Source organism: Ochlerotatus camptorhynchus, unplaced genomic scaffold (genome assembly GCF_037179485.1).
Source record: "Ochlerotatus camptorhynchus isolate MF236.1 unplaced genomic scaffold, CSIRO-AGI_Acam_v1.1 ptg000457l, whole genome shotgun sequence".
In the NCBI taxonomy this organism is placed as follows: Eukaryota; Metazoa; Arthropoda; class Insecta; order Diptera; family Culicidae; genus Ochlerotatus; species Ochlerotatus camptorhynchus.
In genome coordinates, this window is record NW_027040943.1 from 869,902 (window position 1) to 887,500 (window position 17,599).

General features: G+C 39.5%; 1 pseudogene; it reads left to right on the plus strand.

Annotated features, from left to right (window-relative positions):
- The first annotated feature begins 5,021 nt into the window (after positions 1 to 5,021).
- On the plus strand, positions 5,022 to 7,763 carry LOC135712081 (uncharacterized; annotated as a pseudogene).
- The last annotated feature ends 9,836 nt before the right edge of the window (positions 7,764 to 17,599 follow it).

Consider the following 17,599-nt stretch of genomic DNA (forward strand, 5'->3'; position numbering starts at 1 on the left):
TCGCTATTGAAAGTTTAGTCGATTGCTGAATTTACGTATGGGCACAAATTAGGGGCATTAAGGCCGACACATCCATTTCTCCTACTATACTTTTGCTGTGACAAAACTACCTTTCGTAATCCGTCGTCGAATCTACGGTCGTGTCTTGGATACAACCTCCATTTTTTTTTATTCAAAACTTGATGCCAGACCGAAACGGGTCTTAAGCTTTTAAAATTTTTGTTGCAAACAGGGATGCCATTCTCCCCAGTGTAAGCAGGGTGATGAGTTGAAAAGACACCTCGCACTAGGACAAAAGCAAACTCACCCGAGAGATCTTTATTTTGTTTTCACTTTCTACCGCTTCTCCCACTTCGCAAACAAATACGGTTTCTGACGTTCGCACCTCCAACAGTCCAACACACCGGAGCGGATGAGTGATCACTAGGGAGCACCGTAGAGAGTTCGTTTGCTTCACCGGGGAGAATCACCCCGGTGAAGACTTTGGTTGTTAGTTTATTGCATACAAAGATTTTTTAAAGGTTACTTTTTATATTAACGTCGATACTGAGGTATGGAGGTCCAGTCTGGGTTGCAGCGCTGGAAACGAAGCAGAACCAAAGGAAACCGAGTAGTACGTTCCGGCTCATGGCCATGCAAGTCGTGAGTGTGTACAGAACCATCTCGTCGGAAGCAGTATGCGTTATCGCCGGTATGATCCCTATCGGCATCACCCTGGTGGAGGACAGCGAGTGCTGCAGGTGGAGAGAAGGAAGAGTACGGAAATCTGTGAGAGCGGATTGGTTGGCTAAGTGGCAATAGGAGTGGAGAACGGCCGATAACGGTAGAGGAACACGTACTCTAATACAGATTCTTTCGATCTGGGTGAACAGAAAACACGGAGACGTCAACTTCCACCTACCGCAGTTCCTGTCTGGCCACGGCTGCTTCAGAAAGCGCCTGAATCGGTTCAAACACGCAGCGTCACCCCTCTGTTCGGAGTGTGGCAACGTGGATGAAACGCCGGAGCATGTGGTCTTCGACTGTCAAAGGTTCGAGGCAGTGCGAAGGGAGACGTCTTTAACGTTGAGAATGTCGTCGAAAGGAAGGCACTTGGAATGCCGTCAGCAGCTGAAGAGACAGTGGAGATAGGAGCAGCGATCTAGCAACACCAGAACACCCGATGAATATTGACGAGATGCCGCTTCAAGTTGAATACCGTGTCTACTTTGAATGTTTTTCCATTTGCCCTGCAAAGCACAAAATTCACAACCACCGGTACTGTCGTCAAATCGCACTTTTTTCTTCGTGAAAAATAGTTTGCACTTTGTCCCCTCACGTCAAGCTCTACCGGAATCTGTGGAGAAACAATAAAGCTGGGCTTAGACAGGGCAAGTCAATTGATCAAGTCAGTTGAATTCAACTGACTTGAACGCGAATTGAACGTGTAAACCATGCAATTCAACTGACTTGATCAACTCACTTGAATTGAAAAAAGTTGAACCAGGCTCAACTTTTCAAGTCAATTGAATTCAACTGAGTTGATCATTTGACTTGCCTAGTCTAAACCCAGCATAACGCATTTGCTCTGCCATCTTTCTCACGGAAGTGAGTGTATAAACAGACAAACAGTGAACTGTCAACTCTCTCACTCCCTCGTGATGTGTCTAACAATCTCTCCAGTGGTGAAACGCAAAATCTCCGAGGAGATAAGCAGAGATTCACCGCAGAGAATGATATCTCTCGCACCCGGGTGATTCTCCCCAGAGAATTTTCAACCCTGGTTGCAAATATTAAATACAATTCTTCTTCTTATTCGCATTTCAAGCTTATTGCATATCGCATATAAGCTTATTGCGTGCTCTCAACTTAGTGTTCTAGATGCACTTCCACAGTTATTAATTGAGAGCTTTCGATGCCTGTACCATTTTTGCATTGGTATAATTGTGTGGCAAGTCCAATCATACTTCTATGCCCAGGGAAGTCGAGAAATTTTCCAACCCGGAAAATTCCTAGACCGGACCGGGAATTGAACCCAGCCACCTCCAGCATGGTCTTGCTTTGTAGCTGCGCCTTTACCGACTGAGCTAAGGGAGGCCTCTCGAATACATTTTTTTTTTTCAATATTTGTACAGTTCAAAAGTTGTATTCAAAATTATTTAATGTTTTTTCACTCAAAATATATTTGATATTTAAAAAAAATCAAGAAGTGTTTCTTAAATTGTTTATTTGCAATATTTTTTAAGTAGGAATCAAATTACAATAAATTCAGTGACCACTCAGATTACAAAATTAAACCCCAGGAAATTAAAATTATATTTTTTTGAATAAATCATGCTAAAAATTAAAAAAATGTTTCACGGGCCGCGCGTTTTTGAACAATGTTCTAAAGAATAATGTGTTCTTCTTCTCGAAGTGCTCCTCCTTCAGCTTGTAGATCTTATGCGTGTATCGAGCCGTCTCTCATTCGTCTGTCATTCTCTTCATATATTCCGTTTGCTTTCTTAGCATACTCATAGTGGTTTCTTCTTCTTATTCTTTATTTCTTTTGCGGCTTTTGTTGTCAAGTTGAATGTTCCCGTTTCTGTCAATCCTGTTCGTCGTATTTATGTTCTCAACATTTTCCGATTCATGATCCTCATTCAATATCGGTGATTCTGGAATGGGAGGTTCGATGGGAAGCGTAGCTTGCTGTGGTGTGCTAAAGAGCAGTGCTGTAAATTTTCATATCATTCGATTGAAGATGAACCACTACAACCATTCAATCAATTCTGTGTAAACGAATTCTCACATGACCATAATTTGAAGAGCCCCTTTCTCATTCGAAGCTCATTGTCACTGTCAATTGAGTCACTCAGTATCATTTGATATAAGACAGTGGATTATGGAAGAAATCCAGCAAAATGGTCCCGAACAGACAAGTCGACCCGATGTCGGATCAATGTTAATTTAAGGTCGATGTCGACTCAATGTCGAGTTGTTGTCGGGTCAATTTTGAGTTTATGTCGGGTCAATGTCGGGTAAATGTCGGGTCAACATCGGGTTGGAGTTTGATAGAAGTCAGGTTGGTGTCGGGTTGGCTTAGCTTTTTCGCCGGAAGTCGACCAGAGCTCCGTTTGTGTGTAGGTTACACTCAATTGAATGATATATAGCGTTTCTCAAATGAGAATGATCCATGCCTTCGTCAAATGACTAAGCAACTGATATCACCCATTCGGAGGAGGTCCCCTTTGATAGCGAATAGCTACTTTTCTCATTTTCATCAAAAATGTTCAAATGATTTTGAGAATTAACAGTACTGCTAAAGAGTAGTTCACGGAATGATGGCGAAACAGGTGGAGATCGATGCGGTGAAGGTTCATCTCGTGGAATACAGATTCCAAATTTAATAATAAATTCTTCGGAATTCCCGCATTTCACCCGGAGGTTTTCCATTCCCGACTTTTATCCCGCATAAACTGCTTTCATCATATAAGTTGCCAGTACCCACCCATAAAGGGCAATAAAAAGGTAATACAATACCTGAATGGTTTACCGTTCTGTCCAACGCCAACAGTTTCACCACAGCCTCTTCGCATGATGAAAGTACGATCATCTTATTTCGGCCGCTTCCTGTAGCTTGAGATTCCTTTTTGTTATGCGCAAGCTTATGTTTAACATTTTGGCGGTAATCCGACCAAACCTTAAAGAAAGCCAAGCAATTGAAGAGCTTCTATGAATACTTAATTATGGAACAAATCCGGAGAACTTTGAGATTTGGGGGTAATTGTTTTTGTAAACAAACATGTCAATCGCTGATTCCTCGCGAATAAAAGAACAATCTCGTGAACAAACTAAAATGATAGAGGAACCATTCATCTACCTGTTTGTGTTGTTAGTTTTTTAGATTGAGATTTAATTCGCGAGAAATCGTCAAATGAAGTGTTTGTTTACAAAAGCAATTACGCCCTAATCTCGACGATCTCCGGAAATACAAGATAGGTTTAGGTTTTTTCATTCGGGCGGCATTAATCCGCTAGGAAGTTATCACAATAAAGGCAAACATGTTCAATAGCTACCTTTTGCCAACCCCCCCCCAACAGTTCTCATGGGAGGGCTAACACTGTTCAGGTTTTTGCGGATACCGTCCCATATTTCGGTGTAGTTTTGCTTCGAAATGTGCATCGCCTCGCAAAACTTTTGGCCCTTAACTACTGGAGGATGTTCCTCCAACATCGATACAAGCATTTCAAATTGTTTACGACTTGTAACGTGCATTCTGCAATTAGAACAGTTCACGTAAAAAAAAAATCAAATTTGATCACAAGAATAAAAAAAATCTTACCTATTCACCTCCATGTTTTATGCTTTTTAACGCCAGTCGACAAGTCAAAACGTCACGTATCGGAAAGTCACGATGCACCGGCAAAAGTCGATATAACTCGAAAGTCGGAATTGACCAATGCACGGAATGTACTGCATGAACAAATTTGACGTTTGAGCGGTGCCGTGTTTATTGAAATGAACTTTTTCTTTTCTCGGAAAAATTTCGTTTTTGCTTCGTCTGTCATGTCAGCTGTCGCGTCGAAAATTGTTTACGTGATTTAAAATTGATTTTAATTTGTTTTACAAGTTCCCTCTCGTACGATTTATTTTGGTGGTGTTTGCGCAGTTCTTGTTCCGTGTTTTACTCAAATTAGTAAGTACATTAAAATCTTATTTAATGCAAAAATACATGTAGCAATGTGTATCTGAATCATTTCAGCCGTCTTCGCTCTTGTTGCAGAGCGGTCGACTACTGTGACCTTTCGGCGCGGTGATTCTTTCCTGTTTCGTTCCTTGGACGTTCCTAAATCGATCCGGATCCGCTTCAACCAGTGAAAACAACGGATCTAATTCCGCTCTAGGCATTCCTGTCTGCGTTGGTGTGAATTTGTCCCAGTTCCTTCAGACCATCCAGCTCGACTCAAATCGTTGCCGTTTTTGCATTCAAGAATTTCAAATAAGGTTATAATCAATGTTCAATAATGATAACAAAGTTATAAGTGTTTTTGTTTTTAGCCATGATTCGGACTAATGACCTTAGACCGACAGGTACACGTCTGTCCGCTTACGCTCGAAATCTTCCAAAAGATAATCCGAATGTACTGAAGCGCTATATAGAGAAAATAAAATCGATTTCATTCAATGACCCGTACCTGCTGGATTTCAGAAATACTCTGCTACCACTAAATGTGACCACTGGTCATGTGGTAGAGTATTTATTAAATTATCGATCACCGGATACAGGGAATCCAATGAAAAACCACCGTAGCCTGGAGGGATACAGGAAATACGAAGCTGGATTTGTAAGTTCCGTGAATGGACAGATTATAGATAAGAAACACATAGTATCAGCGAAGGTGAGTATAATGGATAGTAGGAAAAAGCAAGATAACAGCAGCAATTAATGAAAGCTATTTTTTATACGAAGTTGAGGTTAGGGAAAGAGAGGCTCTCATTGTTACTTAATGTTGAAAAGTTATGTATGAATTAATATGTAATGTAATATGTAATATGTATAATAATATGAATTAAGTTATGTAAAAATGAATATGTATAGATGAAAATTACTGGGATAAAATGGAAACGCATACAAATAGTTTTACATGGACATTAATGATAAATAAAAGAACCCTTCTATGTCTTACTGATGACTTGCTTTCCTAATTCTTGGAATGACGTTGACAGGTAAAAAAAAATATTACTATGCTTTGTTTTTAGGTCATACATTCTATGAAAATAAGAGACACCATGCTTAAACCATGGGCAATTATTGACCAGTTGGGAAACATTTTATATGCTCACTGTGATTGTGTTGCTGGGTTCAGCGAGACGTGTTCCCACATCAGTGCAGTTCTATATTATTTGGCAAATCTTCATGCGGAGTCTGTCGATCGGAGGGTAAGAAGTAGTTTTAAGTTTTGCTTACAATGTATCTTATCAAATGATTTCATAGGTGACTGTAACAGATGTACCAGCATACTGGAAGCAACCACCAAAACGGATCCGGGAGGATTTATATAAAAGAGTTGAGGATGTTGTTTACGGCAACAAAACGAAAAGGTGGTACGATTCACCCTCTGTTCGTTCTCAAGAAGATGTTCAAGAGTTACCAACCGGTGAACACTCGTGTTTATTTCAGTTACCATGGAGACGTAATTTGTGATTAGCCCCGGTCCCTTTCAAATTGTATCATTATTTATGAACGGCCTTATATTTGAAATGACATTTCACATTCATCTAGTGATGTCCGATTTTCATTCGAATAATCGTTTAATCGATTAACGATCCGAAAAGTAAACTATTTATAATCGGTTAGATCATGCCGATTAACATCTCCACAGGATCATCACCGATCGTTTAAAACATGTGCTGCACTCTCTCTGGTGGAAAAATGGCAGCACAGCCCTAATAAAATTTGTAAGGTTATTTTGCTTAACGACGTGTTCAGGGTATCATCCAAACCATTCGTGGAATAGTTCAACCGTTTAGGTTATCGTTCGGGTACGGTATTTTTTTATTAGGGAGCTAACAAAAAATAATCGATTAGTTGTTAATCGAGTAATTGAAAAATGGGACATCTCTGATTTTGGTGTGATTGTTTTGATAAAAATGAGCGCAAAATTTTATCTCTTCCGAGGGGGCAGCAAAACCACAAAATTACCTTGAATACGGGGGGTTCTCATTGGATGAAAGGGACCGTGAAAGAAGACACTCAAATAGAAAGTTTTTCTACCGACAGTTTCATCTTAGTATTTATCTTTGGAGTTACTGATGGATCTGCAGTATGATGGTTCAAACCTGCTAGTTCTTCATTTTGTATGTGACGGGGCAAACTTCTGTTGCGCTCAGTGTGTATCACATTGGGTTCCCGATGAAATAATGATCAACAAGAATATCCTCCTGCAAAACAATTTTGATATAGGATATGAAACAAAATCTTTGCAGGAACTTCGGGATATAGCGAATACTAAGGTATTTCATATAACCACAGAAAATGTTAACTGCGTCGAAAGGCTAACACGTTCTCAGTACAAAGCAAATCTATGGCACTGGGTGCGAATCGGTCGTATTACGGCCTCGATCCTGAAGACTGTGGTTTGTGCTTCAAATGAGGTTCCTCCACCAGCACGCTTAAATCAATCTGCCATCCATACTTGCACCAATTTGATACGCCAGCGACATCATACGGACGAAGAAACGAACCTGCAGCGCGACAGAAGCTCCCAAGGCTGTGCAATAGCGATCATGAGAATGGAAACATTATGGTTTGCGGAGTGTTTCTTAGCACCGAATATTATTATTATTTAACTTTATTAAGGAGGCTTTCAGCCTTGGGCTGGTTCGCCTCCATTAGCACCGAATACCCATTTCTCGCTGCATCACCGGACGCAATTTCTGTTGAAATTAAATGTCCATTTCGACTAAGCAGCAAATCCCATTTAGACAGTCAACTGTCAATACAAGATTTGGCAAAAAAAACAAATTCATTCATAAGGATTCAGAATGATGTGATTGAACTTGTTCCGGGACATGAGTATTATTATCAAGTTCAAGCACAAATACACCTCTCAAAGGTAGATTTTGGTATTTTTATGATTTGGAGTAAATCTGATTCAGCAATTATTAAAGTTCTCAAAAATGACGATGTTTGGAACAAATGCTTGGAAAGAGCTCGCCTTTATTTTTACAAAATTGTAATGCCTGAACTTTTGGGTTACTACTACACAAATAAATCTAGTAACAATAATCTAACATTGTAAAAAATTGCTTATAAAAAGGCATTCATTTTGATCAAAGTTGCAAATATAATGGTTCTAAAGACGACAAAATAAAAAAAAAATTTCATATTTTTTTGTTATTCTACCTATAATCCCATATCAGTCCCATATGGGAAAAGTAGGCATTGCGAAAATGGCAGTTGAAGCTAAGAAGTGCAATTTCGATGTAAATATTTAAAAAAAAATAATAGTAAATTAATCGATAATTTTGCCAAGTTAAAATCAGTTGCAATGAAGCCTGTATGATTTGTTATATCAGCGAAAAATATGGCGATTAAAAAACCAGAATTGTAACTTAACCTCTGGACGATTGAATTTCAGGATGGAGCTGATATGCGGTTATTTTACTTGATGGGACAAACTGACTTGAAGTTGTTTTCACATTTATCATGATCAAAGTCTATAGTTTTATCACATAATACGAAAGTAGATGCCACTTGATAGCGGATAGCGTTATTATCTTGAAATTGAAGAAAATCCATATGGGACTGATATACAATTATAGGCAGTATAGCATGTTGAAACCTACCACAAAGTTGTAGATAGCGCAATGTTACGAAACTATAATGTTGATATCTTCAGTTGGGGGAAGAACGGAGATGCAATTCTTGCAGCAATCGAAAGATGATGTTTCAGTTAATTTATTGTTGATAAAATGGAAGCGGCATAGTATGGAATACATAGATTTATATATATGTCAATAAACCCCGTTTTTTAATTAACATCGGTTATAACTTTCCAAAATGAGATAGCAAAGTATTTACTTCGGTAAAAACATGCGTAATCAAAAGCGCTGAAAAAGTCTAAAATTGAACTATTGACTTATTAAAATTAACCAGAATACAAGCGAGTTTTACTATAATATCGATCGAATTTTGATTATTTTCAAATCTTCTCAAACAGTGTTCACTCGGCTGTCGACAAAAGCAGGCCACTCTCGATGTGTGCTACGCGATCGTCTGTTTTCTCGGCAGCAACCATTGTGTGGTCCTCCCCATTGTTCTTCATCAGCAGTTCTTTCGGTCGATGCGTCGTCGACTTTGGAAAGCAACCGTTTCGTGATGAGTGTGTGAGTGCTGACCACGTTTTGCGTCCATTGCTGCAATGGACGCGCTCTGACCCTCGTTGGCGTACAAAAATTTGCCATACAATGAAACTACTGGAAGCGGCTCCAGTTCTGATTGAGGAGGCTTTTTGGATAGCGGAAGATAAAGTGTTTCTTGTGTTGTACCTTTTGACTATAGTTTTAAGATGTATTGTATAGTGACCAAGAATCCTCGGCTCTGTAAAGTTAATTCGGTTGAGCCTTATCAAATAAATTAACAAACAAAAAAAAAAAAAAATCTTCTCAAAGCATTTACAGTAATAGATCCTTTTAGATAAGTGAATTTAGATTTAAGTACACCAATTAGCCGCTCGATGTGCACCCTCAAGCATGTTATTTGTTTATCTTTTTCAATACTTAGTGGATTCAATTGAGAATCTTTCCTCAAGAATGTAGGTATGTTTAAAATGGCACCTTTTGATGCTACCAAGTCTCGTATATCGAACCCCTTATCTGCTAGAACTACGTCTTCTGATTCAAGGATGTTTAAAAATCCACTATCATTCGCTATAAAGCGATCAGAGCATCGTCATCCATAGGCTTGTGATATAAACGCTACGCTGCCGTTACTGTTCATACTGTTCATAACGTCTGATGCGATTTATAAGCACTATGATGAGCTATTGCTGCTCTGGTTTCAAGGGGTTTTTCCGAGTACACCTCAAAACAATCGATGACAAAAATCCTTCGCCTTCCAAAATACTGTTGAAATAATAGAGGATTGTGTCTGATAGCGATGTCTTTTGGAAGAATAGCCAGGGCCCATTTCAAATTCTCAAAGAGAATAAAAGCTGTTCGGTGAAAGAACTTGGATGCTGTATTCGTGCAGACAGAATATTCGTCAGCTAGTTCACAAAAAGGTGTATTACGGCGTAGCTTCCGGAGTGTCATGAAAAATACTTCATCTTTTGTCAACTGACAGGCAGGATCGAATAGAACAGGTTCCATAAAGTTGTATAATCTTTTGAGCGTAGTGAGCATGTTAATTCCTGTATATCGTCTACACATGTCATTATTCGCAATCCAAGCCATGCCACGACGGCCTTTAATCAACTGGTGTTGAAGACGATCTACAATTTTGCTAAGCCGTGAGATCTCCATTTCTTGTTCGTTTTTATATGTCTCGCAGTCACACGTTACATTGTTCGATAGCGCTGAAATTATAAAAAGGGTGGATTTAAACACATTTTCATATTAATTATTACAAATAATCACATTTAAATGTATTTGACTCAATGGTCTCATGGACTGGCTATCGAATACTTCACTTAAATTATTAGTGGTGTTGGAGTAATGGCTTGTGTTACTATCGTTCAAAGTAACATGACTGTTTTCTGAGTTTTCGTTTTGATTATGGTTGGTTGAGTCATCAATTTGTGCAGATAGATCCAAGCATGTACTCAAATTTAAGCTAATACCAGACACTAGAATTAGCATATTGACAGAGGGAATCCAGTCAATATTTCGTACATCGGTTAATTTGACTGGTTTTCCTAAAATAAATGAATACATTTCAGATTTCAAACCAATAAAATCATGTATTAAGTGTTCCTACCAAAAACAAAATGCTTGTTGCAGATAACTTTATTTTTAATATTATACAGTTGTCTAAATCCTAAGGCTTCAATCCATTTTTGCGATCGTTGGATGGATAGTGTTGGCATAGAGTCAAGGGCCGTTGCAAAGCGATAGAAAACAGCATCATTTGTTTTCAGATTAGCTCCACATCCAGGAACAACACACTTTTTGGTCATGTTTTTTTTTTTTCTCTGTTCGGGACATAAAACTACTGCGACCAGTAATTTGATCTATTGTAGTATATCCCGTGTCCTTAGTTTAGTGCATGTCGTATTACTTCATCACTATTGAAAAATGATGAAGTATTCGGTTTTGATACAGTTGTCATTCTTGCCTTCATCGCAAGGAATCGATTCTAATTGAAAGGTTCCGCTATTTATACCCTTCGGAGTGTTGGATCACCCTCCAAAGGCGCGCCCCTTTGTCAGTCAAAATTGGATTCCTTAGCAACAACATTAAGGAACGACACCGATAGTGACCATGCATCAGAACCCTAGTCTTAACCACTTCAAACTAGGGAACAACGAATAGAAGATTAGGAATCACATAGGGTTACGGTATGTAATGTGGGTCTAGTCCTTTCATTCGGCCTATCACGCAAATAAATAATTAATTAAGGAATATTACACAAAAAATAAGGAAAATATTGATCACTGATGGTTGATAAATGTGTACCACACACAAATCAATTTATATCACAACATTTCAATACATTTTCAGCTCTCGTAAGTAATAAAACTGGTTGAGAATATCACAATGTTCGGAGTTTTTAGCCGCCATGACTTATAAGGTTAAGATGGGAAGGTTGACTGACGATCATCAAATGGCCTGATTATGGCATTTATTGATTGGAATTACCTGATAATACACACTAGACGTAAAACTTACAGTTGCTGTTTGAATATTTTATGTTTATTTTAATTGTTTAACAACGTTTTCACAAGTAAAACATGGACCCAACTTTAGGGACACATTTCTTTTCTATGTTCCTAACTATGGCCCATGAAATTCATTTGACAGCATATAGCAATAAGAGTAACGTCAACAATGTTGTTTTGCATTTGGATGATAAGGAACGAACAGGAAGGGAGATTTTTTCTGCCAAACCTGTATAATGAACATCACAATGTTCTGATTTAGATATTCTGCGGTCAAAAGACGATAAGCGAAATTTTTAATTTTTAATTTTTAAATTGAGTGATTTAATGTAGTTTTCGTAAAATTTTCTCTAAGAAATGTTTTGAGGAATGAAGAGCATTAAGTTAACAGTGATAGTGATAAAAAAAAATACATCAGAAAACGTTACCAAGAGCGTTTTTTTGAGGATCAAACAAGATAGGACGAAGTTGCATCCATAAATAGACCCAATTTGGGGACAATAGACCCATATTACATACATTTCCCTCGTGAGTTATTGTCTTAAAAAAAGTAAGTTTTTCAACTTTTCGTGGTTTCTGATAGCAAACGACATGATAAGCATATCTAAGCATACCATTTAGCAGTAGAATATCGTTTGCAGGTAAATTCATTGATGAGTTATGATTAAAAACGTAATCGATGGCTGCATATTAGACCGAGGTTAGGGACGTATACCCTAGATGAAGACTAACTAACTCATTTTTTCCTTGTTTCAAGATCATCCTCGGTCCAGGCAACCCGAGGACTTATCACTATGAACAAGGCATAAAAAGTAACAAGGACTAAGACGTGTTCCTTTGATTACTGAAAAATCCTGTTCTCCTAGTTTGAAGTAGTCAAGACTAGGAATCGGTGGTAGATCTTACATCCCGTAACGTACCACGAAAAGGTGATCTACCCACGTTACGGGGCATGTTTGGTCATGTTAGTGTTGATTATATTTGATTAAGGGAATTGAAATGACAAAACTTAAGCGAATCTGGAAACAACGATGATGTATTCACACTGAGATGGCTTTAATAATTTGGGTACAGATTTTTACATGAAATGTATTAACAGATTTTATAGACCTACCTGAAATGGACGAGCGATAGCTTCCAGAACCACGAAAAACGGATGGAGTCAGATTCAAACCAGTTAGAATCGGGAAAATGTAACAGCAATCGCACGCTGGCTGCACAGTGGCAATTGTAGCACAAATCCATATCGACGAGTTGTAACAACAGCCAAGAGAACGATTTGTCGTCAAAATCATAGATAATACAGGTTTTAGAATCTTCAACGGCTTCAAAACAAGAAGGCTGCATCACATTCCAAATTGTATGCATTACATCAAACTTCAATGTATTTACCATAGATCCACGACGACGCAGACAGGAATGCCTAGAGCGCAATCAGATCCGTTGTTTTCACTGGTTGAAGCGGATCCGGATCGATTTTGCAACGTCCTAGGAACGAAACAGGAAAGAATCACCGCGCCGGAAGGTCACAGTGGTCGACCGCTCTGCAACAAGAGCGAAGACGGCTGAAATGATTCAGATACACATTGCTACATGTATTTTTGCATTAAATAAGATTTTAATGTACTTACCAATTTGAGTAAAACACGGAACAGGAACTGCGCAAACACCACCAAAATAAATCGTACGGGAGGGAACTTGTAAAACAAATTAAAATCAATTTTAAATCACGTAAACAATTTTCGACGCGACAGCTGACATGACAGACGAAGCAAAAACGATTTTTTTCCGAGAAAAGAAAAAGTTCATTTCAATAAACACGGCACCGCTCAAATGTCAAATTTGTTCATGCAGTTCATTCCGTGCATTGGTCAATAGAGCGAGAGTTCATGGGGGTTCATTCACAGTGACCTTTCTCACTGCATTATGTCTTTTTCGTTTTTGCGGTGTATCACCGGTGTAGTGTAAGCAGGAATCAGCGCGAGTCTCTGACAGCTCAACGTCATTTGTTTGTAAACAAAGGTTCATCCTATATCTACACCCTAAATTATTTCGGTGCACGGCAGTGTAGCACCGGTGTAGCTACACCGCAAAAACGAAAACGACATTAGACAACTCTCGATGAACATTTCAAATGGTCCTATCTGCTTTGATCGATTCTCTTCATCGACTTTCTCTTTTCATTATCACTGCTGAGGAGGTTCTTATCTTGCGCCCAAAACGAAAAATACAACAGGGAAAGGTTTTGCAGCTGAGTTATTGACGCAAGAGAAAGTCGATGAAGAGAATCAATCAATGCAGATAGGACCTTTTGAAATGTTTATCTAGAACTGGAATCGCTCAATTAAAGTAAGTCGAATCATCTCCCCGCACCCCATTCTTAGAATAAACACAGTTTTTGGGTACACGGTTCAGGTGACTAGAACAGGATTGTCCGTAGCGCCGTAGTTGGTCAAGGTTAGTTTTGGTGGTAGATAGTCAGATCACCATGTACAGTCTGGCATTCTTTAAGAAACATTGGCCAGAGCGTTCCGGATACTGGTTGGGATTCCATATAAGTCCCGGATGCCTTGAAAACAGGGGTGATCCTTGGTTAACCGATTCGAAGCTTCCCGGCGCAACTACCATCGAGTCAACTGGGCGCAATATCAACACTGCGTCGACACAACCATCGACTACGATGTCCAACCGGGGACGTCCGAAGATGTTGACCGGTGTCTACAAACCATCGAGGAGGCGATTTCCCGGGTCAGGGAACAACACGTGCCAGTGTCCAGACAGGTTAGTAACACTCTGAACCTTGACAGCCCCACCAAAGATCTCATAAGACTCCATAATACCATTCGTACTGGCCTACCTAACTTGAAGACCAATTGTAATCGATTAACAAAGATCATTCAGGCCAGGATGGTGGATCTCAGAAATAACGATTTTGCTAGAAAGATCCGCTCTCTCCCAGATTGTGCTAAGCCCTTCTGGAAACTAACAAAAATTCTTAAAAACAAGCCTAGGCCCATTCCCCCACTGACCCCACTGGATCGTCCCGGCGACGCAGTGGTTCATCTGATAACAATACTTCGTCAGCTCCCATAAACTCGGACAAAACATCGTCAGCCCTGAGGTTGCTGAAAATACAACCAATCTTTTTGAGATTCCTAACATTTTTCCAGAGGAATCCGAGATTACGGCTGACGAACTGTTGGCCTATATCAAATCATCTAAGGACATGAAGGCCCCAGGTTTCGACAACATCCTGAATCTGGAACTCAAACACTTGAGTTCCAGATTCTACAACCATCTGGCACTGATTTTTAATCAGTGCCTCAGACTTGGCTACTTCCCCTCGTGTTGGAAGTCAGCTAAAGTCATACCCATCCGGAAACCTGGGAAGGATCCGTCCTCTCCTTCAAGTTATCGACCAATCAGCCTTCTCTCATGGTTATCAAAACTGTTCGAAAGAGCAGTGTACGATCGGCTCCTAACATCTGCCGATGAAAACAACTTGTTACTCGAGGAACAGTTTGGTTTTCGGAAAGGTCGTTCGACCGTCCACCAGCTGACTCGAGTAACAAACATTCTCAGACGGAACAAGTCTGTTTCGAAAACATCTGCCATAGCGTTGTTGGACGTTGAAAAAGCGTTCAACAATGTCTGGCATGATGGCCTGGTGTTCAAATTGCAATCTTCCTAGTGAAGATCATAAACAACTATCTATCGGACAGGACGCTCCGAGTCTCTCTGAATGGCATCACATCGGATGCTTTCAACATCGGTGCCGGGGTTCCACAAGGAAGCATCCTTGGCCCCATCCTATTCAACCTGTTCACCTCCGATATGCCGGCTCTCCTTGATGGTGGATCGTTGTCTCTGTTCGCAGATAACACATCCATCGTCTACAAGGGTAGGGTCATCGGAGCTCTGACTGCCAAACTTCAGAGAGGCCTGGAGGTCCTGTCTGAATATTTCAACAGCTGGAAGATCCGTATCAACGCAGCAAAGACCCATTATCTTTCCACACTCTAAATCTCCCAGACTTGTTCCGTCGGAGAATAACAAGATCTGCCTGAACGGCTCAGTGGTGAAATGGTCCAAAGAGGTCGTGTACCTCGGGCTAACACTAGAGAGTAGGCTTCTTTTCAGGGAGCACGTTGACAAAACGAAAACCAAATGCATCATCTTGATAAGATCGTTGTATCCACTTATCAACAGGAAGTCAACCCTGTCCCTGAAAAATAAGCTAGCTGTCTACAAACAAATTATCCTTCCTGTAATCGAGTACGGTATGCCAATCTGGGAGAGTTGCGCAAAATGCAATCACCTTAAACTCCAAAGGATCCAGATTCTTAGGATGGTCCTAAACAGTCCCCCGCGGACTAGAAATTCTGAGATCCACCTCCTGGCTGGAATTCAGACTTTAGAAGAACGGAGAGTATTCATCCTGGAAAGGTTCAGAGACACCTGTCTGAGATCAAATCATCAGATCATACGTGATCTAGCACGTTAGGTTAAGTAGTTAGGTAGGTTATCACTTTTTTCAATTCAAATAAAACACATCCCCAAAGGGATAATCTGTAAAAAAGTTGAAAAACGCAAATATTAAATTAGAATATCAAATTAAACAAAGATGAAGAGCCAGGTAGGCTAATCAATTAATATGATACATCAATGTACTATCATAATCAACAAAAATAAACATAAGTTTACTACTACTAGAAAATTGTACGCTTCCCTTCGGGCTCGAGGTAGACAACCTAATGTTCCAGTTCGGGATATTTTGGCTAGACGCGATCTGGAGTTTATGCAACTCATATATGTTTTCTTGAAGAATATTAACCATAGATTGTAAGTTTGATTAACCCTGTGTTTAGTTTGTGTTTTGTATGTGTGTGTGTATTTTTTTTTGTAGATTTGTTTCTGTAATAATTGTATAATTACAGAGTTGATATAACGTCGATAGGATTAAGTATTTGTTTTAGAAATAGTGAAATTTTTGAATCATAAATCATATTCCAAATCTCCTTTTCCCTCTCCCGATCCAAACAATTGTCATCCACTAACCTCGAGAAGACCGCGAGTAATCGGTTCCAATCCTTTAAATTTAGATTTAAGACATTTATAATGTATAAAGAAAATGATAACTTGGCTCTGTAAAGTTTATTCGAATGAGCCTGTACAAATAAAGTAATTAACAAAAAAAAAATACTACTAGAAAACAGGGGCAGTTGAAAATGATGTGTTCGTCTGTTATCGTCGTACTGCAGGGTTCGCATATCTTCTTAAAAGACGATGCCCCTTCCATATTGTGGGTGGACCGTGTATGTCCGCATCGGAGTCGGGACAAGATGCGTTGGTCACGCTAGTTTGGGACGTCGACCCATTTATTAATCACACTTTTCGGAAGAATGGTTGTCTTATATTGGCACACTCCTGGACCACTAGTTTGAACAAAATTATTAGACCTGATTTGACCAGATTATAAAATCCTATTTGTTACTCGATAGTCAATCAACCTAATTGCAAGGACTTTGTTTCCTCGTAGAGTCCATTTTTCCATCACACCTCGCAGAACGTATTTATCATTGCAGTCAATAGGCTCCGAACATGTATTACAAGCGCTCATGACGATGATAAATCTCGATGAACATTTCAAATGGTCCTATCTGCTTTGATCGATTCTCTTCATCGACTTTCTCTTTCGTTAATAACTCAGCTGCAAAACCTTTCCCTGTTGTATTTGACGTTTTGGACGCTAGATAAGAACCTCCTTTTTCAAACTATGTGGTAGAATTAGCGCGAAATCTGTTTGCATAGCAGTGGTTATGAAAAGAGAAAGTCGGTGAAGAGAATCGATCAAAGCAGATAGGACCATTTGAAATGTTCATCGAGAAATCTCTTCCCGTCGTTTAATGCAGCGCAATATTACGGTGATCCAAGTAAGAATGAAAGCGCCTAGATGTATGCAACGTTCAGGTTACTGAGATGTGCTAGCTTCCAAAGTTTACTGGTAGATGGCGCTTCGTAAGAGAGACAGCGAGTAAGTAGGTATGAGCGATTACGATGATAAAATGCGTATTTCACAAAAACACAATTGCATAAAACACTGTGACACAACTAGGTAAACAACACTAGATTCCGATATGCTTTGACCACATATTGCACTAACGAGCGCGTCCGATAATAAACAACGCGAAAAAACAACGAAAAACGGCGAATTAAAATCGGCGACGACAACAAACAAAGAGTGATGTTGGACTGTG